The sequence below is a fragment of the Chiloscyllium plagiosum genome, chromosome 14, assembly GCF_004010195.1.
Source record: "Chiloscyllium plagiosum isolate BGI_BamShark_2017 chromosome 14, ASM401019v2, whole genome shotgun sequence".
Lineage (NCBI taxonomy): Eukaryota > Metazoa > Chordata > Chondrichthyes > Orectolobiformes > Hemiscylliidae > Chiloscyllium > Chiloscyllium plagiosum.
In genome coordinates this window covers 33,719,538-33,735,039 of record NC_057723.1, presented here as the reverse complement: position 1 = coordinate 33,735,039, position 15,502 = coordinate 33,719,538, and the positions used below count along the sequence as shown (strand labels likewise).

The 15,502-nt window shown below is 42.7% G+C and overlaps 1 long non-coding RNA gene across 1 annotated transcript; it reads right to left on the bottom strand.

The window, feature by feature from the left end:
* Positions 1-2,315: 2,315 nt before the first annotated feature.
* Positions 2,316-8,848, bottom strand: LOC122556610. Its single transcript, XR_006313585.1, has 3 exons — positions 8,679-8,848; positions 8,473-8,563; positions 2,316-3,436 (listed from the first exon to the last, which is right to left on the bottom strand). It is a non-coding gene; the product is annotated as an uncharacterized LOC122556610 (long non-coding RNA).
* Positions 8,849-15,502: the final 6,654 nt, after the last annotated feature.

Here is a 15,502-nt window from a genome sequence, read left to right as displayed (position 1 = left end):
CATGGATTACACTGCCCTCTGTAACACTCTTTGATATAACAGCATGGATTACACTGCCCTCGGCAACACTCTCTGACATAACATCTCAGATTCTACTGCCATTTGTAAGACTTACACTGAAAGACTGGAGCGACTGGGCTTGTGTACCCTTGAGTTTAGAAGACTGAGAGGGGATCTGATTGAGACGTATAGGATTATTAAAGGATTGGACACTCTGGCAGCAGGAAACATGTTTCCGCTGATGGGTGAGTGCCGAACCAGAGGACACAGCTTAAAAATGGGAAGACTATTTAGGACAGAGATGAGGAGAAACATCTTCACCCAGAGAGTGGTGGCTGTGTGGAATGCTCTGCCCCAGAGGGCAGTGGAGGCCCAGTCTCTGGATTCATTTAAGGAAGAGTTGAATAGAGCTCTCAAAGATAGTGGAATCAAGAGTTCTGGAGATAAGGCAGGAAGAGGATACTGATTAGGAATGATCAGCCATGATCATATTGAATGGCGGTACAGGCTCGAAGGGCTGAATGGCCTACTCCTGCACCTATTGTCTATTATCTATTGTCTAACTCGCCATTTGGATACAAAATTGGCTCAAAGGTAGAAGACAGAGGGTGGTGATGGAGGGTTGTCTTTCAGACTTTGAGACCTGTGACCAGTGGAGCGCCACAAGGATTGGTGCTGGTTCCACTACTTTTCATGATTTATATAAATGATTTGGATGTGAGCATAAGAGGTATAGTAAGTAAGTTTGCTGATGACACCAAACTTTAAGGTGAAGTGGACAGCAAAGAAGGTTACTTCGGATTACAGCGGGATCTTGACCAGATGGGCCAATGGGCTGAGGAGTGGCAGATGGAGTTTAATTTAAATAAATACAAGGTACTGCATTTTGGGAAAGCAAATTTTAGCAAGACCGATACACTTAATGGTAAAGTCCTCAGGAGTGTTGCTGAACCAAAAGATCTTGGAGTGCAGGTTCATAGTTCCTTGAAAGTCGAGTCACACGTAGATAGGATAGTGAAGAAGGCATTTGGTATGCTTTCCTTTATTGGTCAGAGTACTGAGTACAGGAGTTGGGAGGTCATGTTGCGGCTCTACGGGACATTGGTTTAGTCACTTATGGAATATTGTGTGCAATTCTAATCTCCTTCCTATCGGAAGGATGTAGTGAAACTTGAAAGGGTTCGAAAAGATTTGCAAGGATGTTGTCAGGGTTGAGCTATAGGAAGAGGTTGAATAGGCTGGGGCTGTATTCCCTGGAGTTTCGGAGGCTGAGGGGTGACCTCATAGAGGTTTATAAAATCATGAGGGGCATGGATAGGGTAAATAGACAAGGTCTTTTCCATGGGGTGGGAGACTCCAGAACTATAGGGCATAGGTTTAGGAATAGAGGGGAAAGATATAAAAGAAACCTAAGGGGCAACCTTTTCACTCAGAGGGTGGTGTGTGTGTGTGTGGAATGGGCTGCCAGAGCAAGTGATGGAGTCTGGTACAATTGCAACATTTAAAAGGCATCTGGATGGGTATATGAATAGGAGGGGTTTGGAGGGATATGGGCTAGGTGCTGGCAGGTGGGGCTAGATTGGGTAAAAATATCTGTTTGGCATAGACGGGTTGGACCGAAGGGTCTGTTTCCATGCTGTACATCTCTATGACTCTATATAACATGGCTTGAAAGCACTTCTTGTGAGAAGCCCATTTGGGTCAGTGCACAACTGCTTGTGGTTACGTCAGTGTTTACTCTAGTGCATACAAGAACAGAAATTGCTGGAGAAACTGAACAAATCTAGCAACATTCAGAAAAGAAGCATCACTGGACTCAAAGCATTAACTCTGTTTTCTCTCCACAGATACTTAATTTCTTTAGAATTTCTGTTTTTTGTGTGTTTCTGATCTCTAGCATTAATTTCTTTGCCTTATTTTTGCTCTTGTGCATGGCTTCTATGTTTTTTTCTGTCACATCCTTTACAACATTTGTTAAAAGCTGGGTGTTTTGTTGGTGCGTGTAGAAGGCCGTCCTGCATGTCATGTTATATTTGGGTGATCCAGTAATTGTATCAACAACTGAATTTGTACTTGGGACTGTAAACTTCATTGACCTTTTTTTTTGTATTTATGTTTAACCATCAGTAACTGTTCAACACTATAAGTTTTCAGTTTGTCTGGCAAATCTTTTGGAAAACTTCCATGTGGTTGGAAGCAATCACCAATTCAGCAATTCTGCTTGTCAGCTTCCCATTGGAAAGAAAAACATATAACAAGGTGTTTTTTCCCTGCATCTGCGCATGAAGTGATTGTGGATTTTGTAGGCTTGTGTCAGAAATTATATGAATTTGAGTTGATGATCTGACTCTGAATTAGTTTTCTCAGGTGACCCATAACATTGGGGATCTTTTAGCTCCTGAGTCATTGATCCTGACATATTTAATTTGCATAGACATTCATTTTCAATTGTTAAACAAATCTTAATGGCTTACTTTTCTGCATCAGACACATCTGGAAATCATAGCTCTTAATACTGTTTAAATATTTTAAATTCTGTCAGGGGGTCTACTACATCCTAATTCAAGCTACAAAATTTTGTGGACGTTCTGACAATATACTTTTGACCTTGCTTGTTCTTGTTATGTCATTGCCTTTTAAAATTGGGCTTCTTAAGAAAAAAGAAACTGTTGTGTTTGCAAATTGTTTGAAGGTTTAAAGGATATTTGATGTGGCAACAGTATTGCAAAAAGCTCTTCAGACTATTTCAATGTAGCAATATCTTGTACGTACAACATTGCTGCAAATCTTAAATGTAGCAATATTATAGCAGTAATTTTATTGAGCTACTTTGTAAACTGTGGTCCCCACGTTTAGTCAGGGTTCTAGAAGTGTCAGAAAACTATAATTTTGCTTTAAAACAAAATGGGGGATTTGCACCTTTTCCATTCATTTTTTTCAAAATGGCTGATGAATGTTTTCCTAATTTTGGAAAATAAATTCTCAACTTTTAGAAATGGATTTTCAGGCCTCAAAATCAATTCTGCCATTGGCCAGTTTATTTTAGCTTCTCAGTTTACTTGCAGCTCTAATTCAGCTCTGTTTGAATATTTGTATTGTTCTTTTCTCTTGGGCTGTCTGCCTGTTGTTGTCTTAAAATTCATAAAGTTAAACTTGTTGCTGTACAACACTGATTTGCAGAATTTTCTTTTAAACTTTCTCTTCAGACCGTTAATTGACTCTATGTACTCGGCAGATTTTATTTTGATGGTATTCTTATGGTTCTTCATGGATTTTTCACATGTTGGCTATTTCAAAGTGTTAAACTACATACAAGGGCTAAATGACGTGATTATAACTGTGCTGGCAGAGGAATGATGTGATGGTGCTGGTTCTGTGGCTTCCATCTCATCTGAGGTCCCCACTGCTGCTGTGTGTTATCCCTTCAAAGCCAGGCCTGTGAGAAACATCAGAAAAAGATAATGGGAACCCAGCTTTGAAATAGATGCCTCTGAGGAACTGGGACTTTCGGGACATTTGAATTCTTGGCATTCTGACAGGATTTACTTTGTCCCTTTCACCTAAGAATTCAATATTCTTTCACCTATTTCTACTCTGCCATCTATCCATCAACCACTCCCACCACCCTTCTGCAGTGAGATGCCAACTTGAAGGAGTCCTCTTCTTGTGTGAGGCCATCCACAGGCATCATATATCCTTTCCTACTGAGAGGACAAAAGAGAAGTAAATACAACAATGTTGGCTTCACATAACAATGCCAGTGGTTCACAGAAATAAGATACTGCACTCATCAGTTTTGTCTGCCTGTTTGTCACTAGTACTAGGGCATCCATTCCTCTTCGCTAATTAGTAATTGTGGTCAAAAGGTGTGGTGCTGGAAAAGCACAGCTGGTCAGGCAGCATCTGAGGAGTAGGAGAATTGACATTTCAAGCATAAGCTCTTCATCAGGAATGTGGGGGAGGTGGTGGGCAAGGGGGCCTAGAGTTAAATGGGAAGGGGTGGGACTGGGTGGAAGGTAGCTAGCAAAGTAATACGTAAATGAAGATGAGGGGTGATGGTGATAGGTCAGAGGTGAGTGTGGACTGGATAGGTGGTAAGGAAGATGGACAGGTAGGACAGTTCAAGAGGGTGGTGCTGAGTTGGAGGGTTGGATCTGGGATAAAGGGAGGGAGGAGAGATGAGGAAACTGATGAAATCTACATTGATTCTGTGTGGTTGGAGGGTCCCAATGCGGAAGATGAGGTGTTCTTCTTCTAGTTGGCGGGTGGCTAGGATTTAGTGGTGGAGGAGGCCCAGGACTTGCATGAATTGGAGGAGTGGGAAGGGGTGTTAAAGTGGTTGGCTGCTGGGATTGTTTAGTGCATGTGTCAGATGTTCTCTGAAACATTTTGCAAGTTGGCGCCCTGACTCCCAATGTAGAGAAGACCACATTGAGAGCAACAGACACAGTAAATGAGGTGTTTGGATATGTTGGAAAATCTCTGCTGGATTGAGTCTGCTTTCTCTCCACAAATGCTGCCAGATCTGTTGAGTTTTTCCAGCAATTTCCCTTTTGGTTTATAACAAACTTATTCCATGCTATATGTTCATTTATTTAAAATCAATTCAGAAATCACATACTTACCAAAAACAGATGTAAATGACAGAGAAGTTAAAGGATAAAAGAAAAATCATGCAAAAATGCTTTAAAAAAATTACAGATCCTGACAACTGGGAGAGGTGAAAATAACAACAAAAATATGAGTAACTCATAAGACCCATAGAGCCTCTCTTGGTTGGGGCTGAGCAGGTGCCTAGTCTCTGGCAGTCCTTTGAGCATCAGCGACCTTGGGCTTTGCTTCCTTGGTTGTTGCAGTGAGATGCACCAGCACATGGTACCTGATATTCACTCTGAGGTATTAGTATCTAAACTGGGGAGAGAGTGGGGTCCAGAGGTCAGGAAGCAGCCTTGTTGATGATTTCTCTGAGACTTTGGAACTCTCTTTCTTAGAAGGAAGTGCCTTCTGGCACAGCATCCCATTTCTCCTCCCAGCCACAGCCACCCCACTGGTATTTGCAATACACAAGGGAGAGAAGATATGTGGACAATGGTTAGAAGTGGTGTGCAATGAATGACACTGACAGAAGGGTTACTTTTAGTGTTGTAGTGGAATAAACAGTGGTATTTAATTGGTTGGTGTCAGATGATGTCCTAGCATCCCTCCAAGGACAGTCCCAGTATTTTCCTGTGAGCGACAAGATTTTCTCCTGGTAGTGTGTAAGGAGCCTAATTTTGAGCCCCCCTTCACTCACCCTGGTCCTTTACACCTATTATGGCCACTTCTCTCCTAGAATGAGAGAAAAGGAGGGATTGAGTGAGATAAAAGTGGGTGTCATAGGTACTGCAGGAACAGAAAGAGGTCATTCAGCCCCTCAAGCCTGTTGCACAAATGATGATTATGAAACCATTGCTGATGTCCTTCAGGGGAGGAAACTTCCATCTTTCCCAGTCTCAGACTACATGTGGTTGTCAGTGCTGGTGCAGATGGGGAGAAGATGGTGATGTGAGCTGGTTGATTAAGCAGAATCCATGCAGATTTATTGATGTGGGAGGATAAGGGAGAATGAGAACAAGTGAGGGAAGATGTTTCATGCAATAGTGTGAGTAGCAGTGCATGAGTCTTGGTAGGATGTGGATGTAGTGGCAGAGATAGAGTGACGGTGAGGTGGGAGAGGGAAGAGTGTGGAGCTCATCCTGTTGGGTTGGAGAAGGTTGTTGACCTTCTTACAGCATTGTTGACTGTTCCTTTGCATCATGGAGATGGCCCTGATCAGGGTGGTGACCTTGAATCTTGGTGTGGCCTTCTCTGCTGGTCTTCGAAGAAGAGAAGATCACTGCTCTGCGTTACCCAGGCCTCCAGTCCCTGTTAGAGAATTGTGATACCATTTTCTCTGACTCATTCATCTTCGATGACCAGGATGGTTTTGGAATGCTAGTGTTGTCCAGATGCTGGGTGGTCTTTGAAAATGGTGCCAGTACTTGTTTTGCAGATTTTTCAGTGATATCCAGTAACTGATTAATTCTTCTGGGAATTCCAAGTAGTAGGATGGGATTAGACTTGAAAAGAAGGGTGCCATAGAGATGGAATGGATAATTAAATGAGAGAAACCTCTGGAAGTCTTCACTGACAGAAAAAAATCTCAAGATTCAGTCTGTTATACATCAAAGTAAAGAAATTGACATGTTGAATGCTTAGTTAATACTTAGGTATGGAGAAAGGTTTTCTTACAGAATGTTGTGCATCATAGAGATGTACAGGATGGAAACTGACCCTTCAGTCCAATTTATCAATGCCAACCAGATATCCTAAATTAATCTAATCCCAACAGACCAGATGGCCAAATGGTCAGCATTGACCCATATCCCTCCAAACCATTCCTATTCATATACCCATCCAGTGCCTTTTAAATATTGTAATTGTACCAGCCTCCATGACTTTTTCTGGCAGCTCATTCTATACACGCTCAATCTCTGCATGAAAAAGTTGCCCCTTAGGTCCTTTTCAAATCTTTCCCCTCTCACTTTAAATCTATGTCCTCCAATCTGGAAAAGACCTTGAATATGTACCCTATACATGCCCCTCATAATTTTATAAACCTCCATAATGTCATCCATCAGCCTCCAACACTCCTGAGAAAATAGCCCAGCCCATTCAGCCTCTCCCTTTCCAATTCTCTTGATTCAAGAATATTTAGATTGTGAAATGTCATTCGTCATTAAGAATGGTAAGTCAATCAAACCATTACTATTGATCAATTGGACCAACATCCATTATCCGGAATTTACTTGACATTATAATTAAGGTATACTGATTAAACACATTAAACATTTTCAGTGATCAGAGAGAGACGTTGTAAAAGGTAGACCATTCCCGACGAATGTGACTAATATTTTAAATAAATGACTGAAATATTTTGTAGGGAAAGATCTGTTTATGCTACTCATATGGATAGCCACACGTTATTTAATCTATGTCTCCAGGCATTGGAATCAGCTCTGTCAGTGCTTTAGTAAGGTGCTTAATGAGCTTGACAAGTTATCCACCACAAGTGGACAGGTAGCCCTGCTGGTTGTGATCTTACTTCCACAGAAATGGCCTGGAGGCAGGATGGAGCCAGGGAACTGGCATATTGGCTGATGAAACTAATTTTTGTCCCTGCTCAGTACCTCTAAGGTCTGAAAGTCCAAGCCACAATGTACAAAAGCAGAGCTTGAAAGAGACTATGTCGTGATGGACCTGTTATGTAGTTGGTGGTATTCAGCCTCTAAAATCTTTGAAACAAAACCAAATTGTTTGCGAAATTCAGCATGTCTGGCATCATCTGTGGAGAGAAAGCAACACAAATTTCCAGCATCTTCAGTTCTTTATTTTGTTCTAAAATTATTGAACTCCATATTGAGTCCTGAAGGCTGCAGAGCCCTCAAGTAGAAAATGAGACACTGTTCTTCCAGCACATGCTGAGCTTTGCTGGATGGATGGCTCTCCTACATCTGAGCCAGACAGCCTCAAGGTCAGGTACCACTCTAGGACTTGGTGGCTAAAAATAATTCGGAATAGGGCAATGTGTGTCAGTGCCAATCCATAACCTGGGTAATTGGAGAGGCCTGGTAACATAAATAGCACCTGGCTGTACAACACCCTCTTTATCTCCAGCTCACCTTACACCCTGCCTCCCCCAGTCCTGAAGAAGGATTACACCCTAAACTTTGACTTCCCCATCTTCTGATGCTGCCTGGCTTGCTGTGTTTTCCCAGTCTCCAGCTTGTCTACCTTGGGATTCAGCATCTGCAGACTTTTTTGTCCCAAATCCAAAAAAAATGTTGGTACCAAGGTGAACAACCAACATTGATATGGCCCATGTACCATGGGAAAAGCTGAAAGGATCAATTTAGTATAGGAGGAAAAAAATATAAGCATGTTAAAAATCTGGACCAACACTTTATTACCTCCAAGAGGGTGGGTTTTAAATATTTTCTATCTTGAAGTTTGGCAGGATAATAAATCACGTCATTAAGAGGTTCAGTAATGACATGAAATACCACTTTTAAACATCTGCGGCACAGCTTATTTATATTTACTGCTCAAGTACTAATCTTGACATAAATATCGAATTTTGTTTTCGCGGAGCTAACAGCGCAGAAGCGCAGCAGTTCGGTCAATTCATAGCCACTACATCATAAAATACTTGAGTGCGTACTGTATTCATTAATAATAGTGGCGATGTGAACTAACCATTACTTTACCATTGATTTCTGGGGAAAGTTATGAGCAACTGCATCGTCCATTTATGCAGTTTCCCCTGTAATTTTATTTAGTGCAAATCAAAGTGTCATTCTGAGATGCAAGTCGACAGGTTTAAGCATTTGGTAGAAGTTTAATTCAATTACAATCATAGGTTGCTTTAAATTTAACCTTCAACAGCCGAGTTACCTGATAAAACCGTCGGCGAAAAGGAGGTGAGAGCCGCTCGATCTCGGAAGTGAGTTATTTTTAGCTGCTGGCTTCCGCATATCTGCTTCACCTACAATAAGACACTCACCTGACTCAGCATTATTTACTTTACACCATTTCATAAAGTCAAGATCTACCCCAATGAGAGCACCATTATGAACAGCAATCTAAAACTAAAACTTTACCCCCTGAAGAATGTTCCTTGTGGATGTGGGGACGGGGTGAGAGTGCGGGCAGAGGTCAGGAAACCCGACAGTGCCTAATTGAAGCTGAGGGTCTGAGTGGCACCATCCCTCTATGTGTACAGATGGCGGCGAGAGGAGACTGGGAGCTGTCCGCCTGCAGGGGAGGCGTGAGCGGGGAATGGTCGGGGTTTGTAGCAGGAAACGACGTGGAGATCAGGGGGAATTCCCGAGGTGGGGCGATCATGAGGGAGATCAGCAAGGGCAGGCATAGGTCAGAGGTGTTTCCGTCACGGGATCTTTGCTTGAAGTCGATGGAGTGAAGCCCCGAAAATCCAGCCACCCAAAGCTGAAAGGATGATTAAATATGAGGCGCATAGCTCTATTACAATATAATAAAATAACAACAGTATCTCTTCCAGCTGGCTGGCAGCTTAGATTAGATTAGACTGCCAATTTAAAGATTTTTGACATTTTAACATTCCGCCCAACCTAATTTTTTTTAATGTGTGTATGTTGTGGGGTTAATATTCATTAAACCAGTAAAAAAGAAAAAAACAACGCCCAAGTGTCTCTCTTCATGCTGTCAGGGAAGCATTAGCACAGTTTCTCATTAATTTGTTCGATAATAAGATCAGGGTCTGTTAAAAGTGATGAATGGAAACTAATAAAACCTTGCTATTCGATCTCCCACAGGGAGTAGCAGGCTAACCACATTACATTTCACACAAGGAAACATTTATCAGTTTTACATCCAAAAGATACTGGCAGAATTGTTTCAGATCTGTTGTAGGTTTCTGTGGCTGTATGTTACAGTGCTGCTGTTCTGAATCTTGCTGATTCCTGTGTTGCGAAGGATATCTTTTTGAATGCTTCTCACAGCTGTGTAGGAGTCAACCAACTGGCAAGATGGCTGAATGAGAATTTAATGTCGAGCAGTAGATAAATAAAAGAGATAAATTCAAAGGTATGAGATTTGCCTCAAGAGAAAATTTCTGGGTAAAGGTAATTGTGCAAATAAAATTACATAGGAGAGGTAGGCACTTTGGTGATACACCAATTCTAAACATTGCTATGATTTTCTTAATGTGATTTTGACCAGTCTGTTTCACCTGCCAGAAGTACATTCTGGTTTACTCGTGTAAAGCAGGATTTGATTTGGAATCATAGTCAAAGAGATGTACAGCACGGAAACAGACACTTCGGACCAATTCGTCCATGCCAACTTGATATCCCATCTCAATCTAGACCCACCTATCATCACTCAGCCCATATCCCTCCAAACCCTTCCTATTCATATACCCATTCAGATGCCTTTTAAATGTTGCAATTGTCCGAGCCTTCATTGCTTCCTCTGGCAGCTCATTCCACACATGTATCACCCTCTGCATGAAAAGGTTGCCCCTTAAGTCTCTTTTATATCTTTCCCATCTCATCCTAAATCTATGCCCTCTAATTCTGAACTCCCCCATCCCAGGGAAACGACCTTGTCTATTTACCCTATCCATGACCATCATAATTTTATAAACTTCTATAAGATCACCCATTAGTCTCCAATATCCTTGTAAATCTTTTCTGAACCCTTTCAAGTTTCACAACATCCTTCTGATAGGAAGGAGACCAGAACTGCATGTAATATTCCAAAGGTGGCCTAACCAATGACCCGTACAGCCGCAACATGACCTCCCAACTCAATACTCTGACAAATAAAGCAAAGCATACTAAGTGCCTTCTTCACTATCCTGTCTACCTACGACTCTATATTCAAGGAGCTATGAACCTGCACTCCAAGATCTCTTTGTTCAGCAACACTCCCTAGGACCTTACCATTAAGTGTATGAGACCTGCTAAGATTTGCTTTCCCAAAAGGCAGCATCTCGCATTTATCTAAATTAAACTCCATCTGCCACTTCTCAGCACACTGGCCCATCTGATCAAGATCACATTGTAATCTGAGGTAACCTTTTTCGCTTTCCACTACATGTCCAATTTTGGTGTCATCTGCGAACTTACTAACTCCTCCTATGTTCATATTCAAATCATTCATATAAATGATGAAAAGTAGTGGACCCAGCATCGATCCTTGTGGCACTCCGCCAGTCACAGGCCTCCAGTCTGAAAAACAACCCTCCACCACCATCCTCTGTTTTCTACCTTTGAGCCAGTCCTGTATCCAAATGGCTAGTTCTCCCTGTGTGCCGTGAGATCTAACCTTGCTAACCAGTCTCACATGGAGAACCTTGTTGAATGCCTCATTGAAATCCATATAAATCACACCTACTGTTCTGCCCTCATCAATCCTCTTTGTTACTTTTTCAAAAAACTCAATCAAGTTTGTGAGACATGATTTCCCATGCACAAAGCCATGTTGACTATCCCTAATCAGTCCTTGTCTTTCCAAATACATGTACATCCTGTCCCTCAGGATTCCCTCCAACAACTTGCCCACCACTGACATCAGGCTCACTGGTCTATAGATCCCTGGCTTGTCCTTGCCACATTTTTAAAACAGTGGCACTACGTTTGCCAACCTTCAGTCTTCCGGCACCTCACCTGTGACAATCAATTATACAAATATCTCAGCAAGAGGCCCAGCAATCATTTCCCTAGCTTCTCATAGAGTTCCAGGGTGCACCTGATTAGGGTCTGGGGATTTATCCACTTTTATGCATTTCCAGACATCCAGCACTGCTTCCTCTGTAATATGGACATTTTTCAAGATGTCACCTTCTATTTCCCTACATTCTATATCTTCCATGTCCTTTTCCACAGTAAACACTGATGCAAAATACTCATTTAGTATCTCCCCATCTCCTGCAGCTCCACACAAAGGTCGCCTTGCTGATCTTTGAGGGGCCCTATTCTCTCCCTAGTTATCCTTTCGTCCTTAATGTATTTGTAAAACCCTTTGGATTCTCCTTAACTCTATTTGCCAAAGCTATCTCATGTCCCCTTTTTGCCTTCTTGCTTTTCCTCTCAAGTGTACACCTACTGCCTTTATATTCTCCTAAGGATTCACTCGATTTATCCTGTCTGTACCTGATATATGTTTCCTTCTTTTTCTTAACCAAACCCTCAATTTCTCTAGTCATCCAGCTTTCCCTATACCAGGTGCAATCCGTCCTTCTTGTACAGGTCACATCTACCCCAGAAGAGATTTCAATGATCCAAAAATATGAATACTTCTCTCATACACCAGCTCATCAGCCATGCATGCATCTGAGTGTTACATGTACTGTGGTACAGTGAAAGGTGTTGTCTTACAGGCAGATCTTGTTGTACAAATACATCAGGGTAACAGAATGCAGGATACAATGTTACAGCTGCTGAAAAGGTGCAGAGAGAGATCAACATTAACATTAAAGATATCCATTCAAAAGTCTGATAACAGCGGGCTGAAGTTGCTCTTGAATCTTCTCGTACATTTATACAAACCTTTATATCTTCTGCCCAACAAAAGAGGGTGGAAAAGAGTATAACTGAGGTGGGAGGGATCTTTGATTATGTTGGTTGTGTTCCCAATGCAGTGGGAAGTATAGATGGAGTCAATGGATGGGGAACTGGTTTGTGTGATGGACTAGGCTGTGTTCAGAACTCTAGTTTCTTACGTTCTTGGGAAGATCAGTTGCCACACCAAACTGTGATGCATCCAGATAGGATAAAAACTTGTAAGAGTCTGTATGGACATGCTGAATTTCCTTAGCCTCCTGATGAAGTAGAGGCATTATTGTGCTTTCTTGACCATTGCGTTGATGTGGCTGAACCAGGACAAATCGTTGGTGATCATCACTCCCAGGAACTTGACGCTTTCGACCATCTCCATCTCAGCAGCATTGATGCAGACAGGGCTGTGCCCTGCACTCGCTTTCTGAAGTCTATGACCAGCTCCTTTGTTTGTTGATATTGATGAAGAGATCGTTGTCTTTATACCATGCTATCAAACATTATCTCCTTCCTGTATTCCTTTCTAATCATTGTTTGAGATCTGACCTACAATGGTGGTGCCTTCAGCAGCTGTAAATAGAGTTTCTGTGGAATTTGGCCACAGAGATGTGTGTGTATAAGGAGTATAATAGCGGGCTGTGAATGCTGCCATACGGGGCACTGGTGTTGAGGTTTATGATCGAGGAGGTATTGTCGCCTATCTTTACTGAGATCTGTTAGTCAGGAAGTTGAGAATTCAGTTACAGTGGGGGGAGCAGAGACCTAGGTGCTGTACTTTGGAGATAGGTGTTTTTTGGAATTAAGGTGTCGAAGGAAGAACTGTATCAGTTTCCTCATTTCCTCTCTCCCCACCTTATCCCAGTCCTGGGCCTTCAGCTCAGTACCGCCCCCTTGACCGGTCCTATCTGTCCATCTTCCCTCCCTCCCAATCATCAGCTCCACCCTCCCCTCCGACCTATCATTTCCACCCGCACCTTCATCTACTTGTCACATTCCTGGCTGCCTTCCCCCTAGCCCCACTCCCCTCCCATTTATCTCTCAGCCTCCCGCCCCACAAGCCTCATTCCTGATGAAGAACTTATGCCTGAAATGTCGATTTTCATGCTCCTCATATGCTACCTGACCTGCTGTGCTTTTTCAGCACCGAGTAATCTCCAGTATCTGCAGTCCTCACTTTCTCCAAGGCGGAGCTGTAGCCTGACGTAGGCATCCTTGTTGTCTACTGTCAAGAAGGCCGATCTAACATCTACAGTGGTGACCATGGGTACAGCTTCTGAGGCTGATGGGATGGGTGATATTGTTTCACTGACCTTCTAGTCAAAGCAAGCATAGAATGGATTGACCTAATTGGGTATGGATGTACTGTTATCTGCAATTCAGTTCAACTTCGCTTTGTCGCTGTTATGTCGTGTAAGCCTTACCACAAATGATGGGTGTCCATGTGGTTAGTCTGGGTCGCAAGCTTAGTCAGTTATTGCCTCTTGACCTCCTGATGGCCTTGCGAAGGTTGTACCTAGATTTCCTGTATTGGTCAGGATCACCTGATTTGAACGCTTCAGAGCTGGACTTCACTAGGGAGTGGATGGTTTCCAGTTGGGGAACAATCAGATTAACCTCTTTGGCCATTGTCATCTCCACACTTACTCATGAAGTCCATAACGGTAGTAGCATACTTGTTTAAGTTGGGTGCTTAGTTCTTGAATATGGACCACTCTAAGCAGTCCTGTAGATGCCCTTCAGTTTCATCAGACCTACACTGCACTATTTTCTGCACTGGGTTCTCATGCTCCAATTTCTGCTTGTAAACCAAGAGGAGGAGCACAGCATTGTGGTCTGATTTTCCAAAATGTGGACAGGGGATGGAATGGTAGCCATCTTTTGTGGTTGTGTAGCAATGATCAAGGATGTTCAGACCTCTGGTGGGACAGGAGATGTGTTGGTGGAATTTTGGTAGCACAATCTTGAGGCTGGCCTGATTGAAGTCATCAGCTACAATGAAGAAGGCTTCGGGGTATTCCATTTCAAGACTGTTTGTAACGTTATATAGTTCCTCAAGTGCACTCTTCACTTCTGGCTGCCAGGATAGAGAGGTGAACTCGTGCAGCAGGTAGTTTGGATGGCATTTCACTGTTAAATATTCTAGGTCTGGGGGGGGGGTGGCAGTGACTCCCAGGGTTGCATGTCTGAGCACCAGGAGGTGTTGATTCAGAGGCAGACCCTACTACCCCATGATTTGCCTGAGATCCATTTGGTGAGTTGTAAATTCAAGTTATAAAGCACAGTCTGGTGAAGCAGAGTGAGCCATGTCTCTGTAAACACAACTCACAGCATTCTCTCAACTCTCTATGAAAGGTGAGTCTCACTTTAAATTTATCCATTTTGATCTCAATGGCTTGAATGTTTGCCAGGAGTATGCAGGGAAGGGACGTAACTTGAAACCTTAGAATTTCAGTCTCACCTGAAGTCCAGCATGTCTCCCACGATCCTGGATATTGGTCAGTGAAGTCAGCTGTTTCTAGAGGAAAGTGAGTGCTCCTGATGGGATCCCAAGCGTCGGTTGTGGCCTTGATACTGAAGATCTCTGAGTGCTCACCTGCTTGATATTTTGAAACTTTTTGCTGTTACATAGCTTGATGGCATGGATTGGTATGCCATGTTCATAGCATGGATTGACAATGGAAGTATGATATTGTTGCCATCACAGAAGCATAGTTGATGGAATGGCTGGTCTGGCATCTTAACATTCCGAGGTATAGGATCTTTAGATCACCTAGAGGACAATGTAAAAAGGGTGATGGTGTAGCATTATTAATTAAGGAGTCAATTACTACAATGAGGAGAGATGATATCTTGGAAGGGTCCTCAAATGTGGTTTTGTGGATAGAACATAGGAACATAGGAATGTTAAGGAGGCAACTACTTTACTGGGAGTGTATTATAGCTCTCAGAGAATCAGCGAGAAATATAGGAGCAAATATGTGGACAGTTCACAAAGGTGTGTTAGAGTTATAATCCGGTACTTATAAAGAACAAAGAACAAAGAAAATTTTACAGCCCAGGAACAGGCCCTTCGGCCCTTCAAGCCTGAGCCGATCCAAATGTAAACCTGTCTAAACCTGTCGGTCAATTCCTAAGCATTTGTATCCCTCTGCTCCCCACCTACTCATGCATCTGTCCAGATGCATCTTAAATGAATCTACCATGCCTGCCTCTACCACTTCTGCTGGCAACACGTTCCAAACACCCACCACCCTCTGTGTGAAGTACTTGCCGCATGTATCCCCCTTAAACTTTCCACCTCTCATCTTGAAAGCATGACCTCTGGTTATTGAATCCTTCACCCTGGGAAAAGGCTTGTCTCTATCCACCCTGTCTACCCTTCA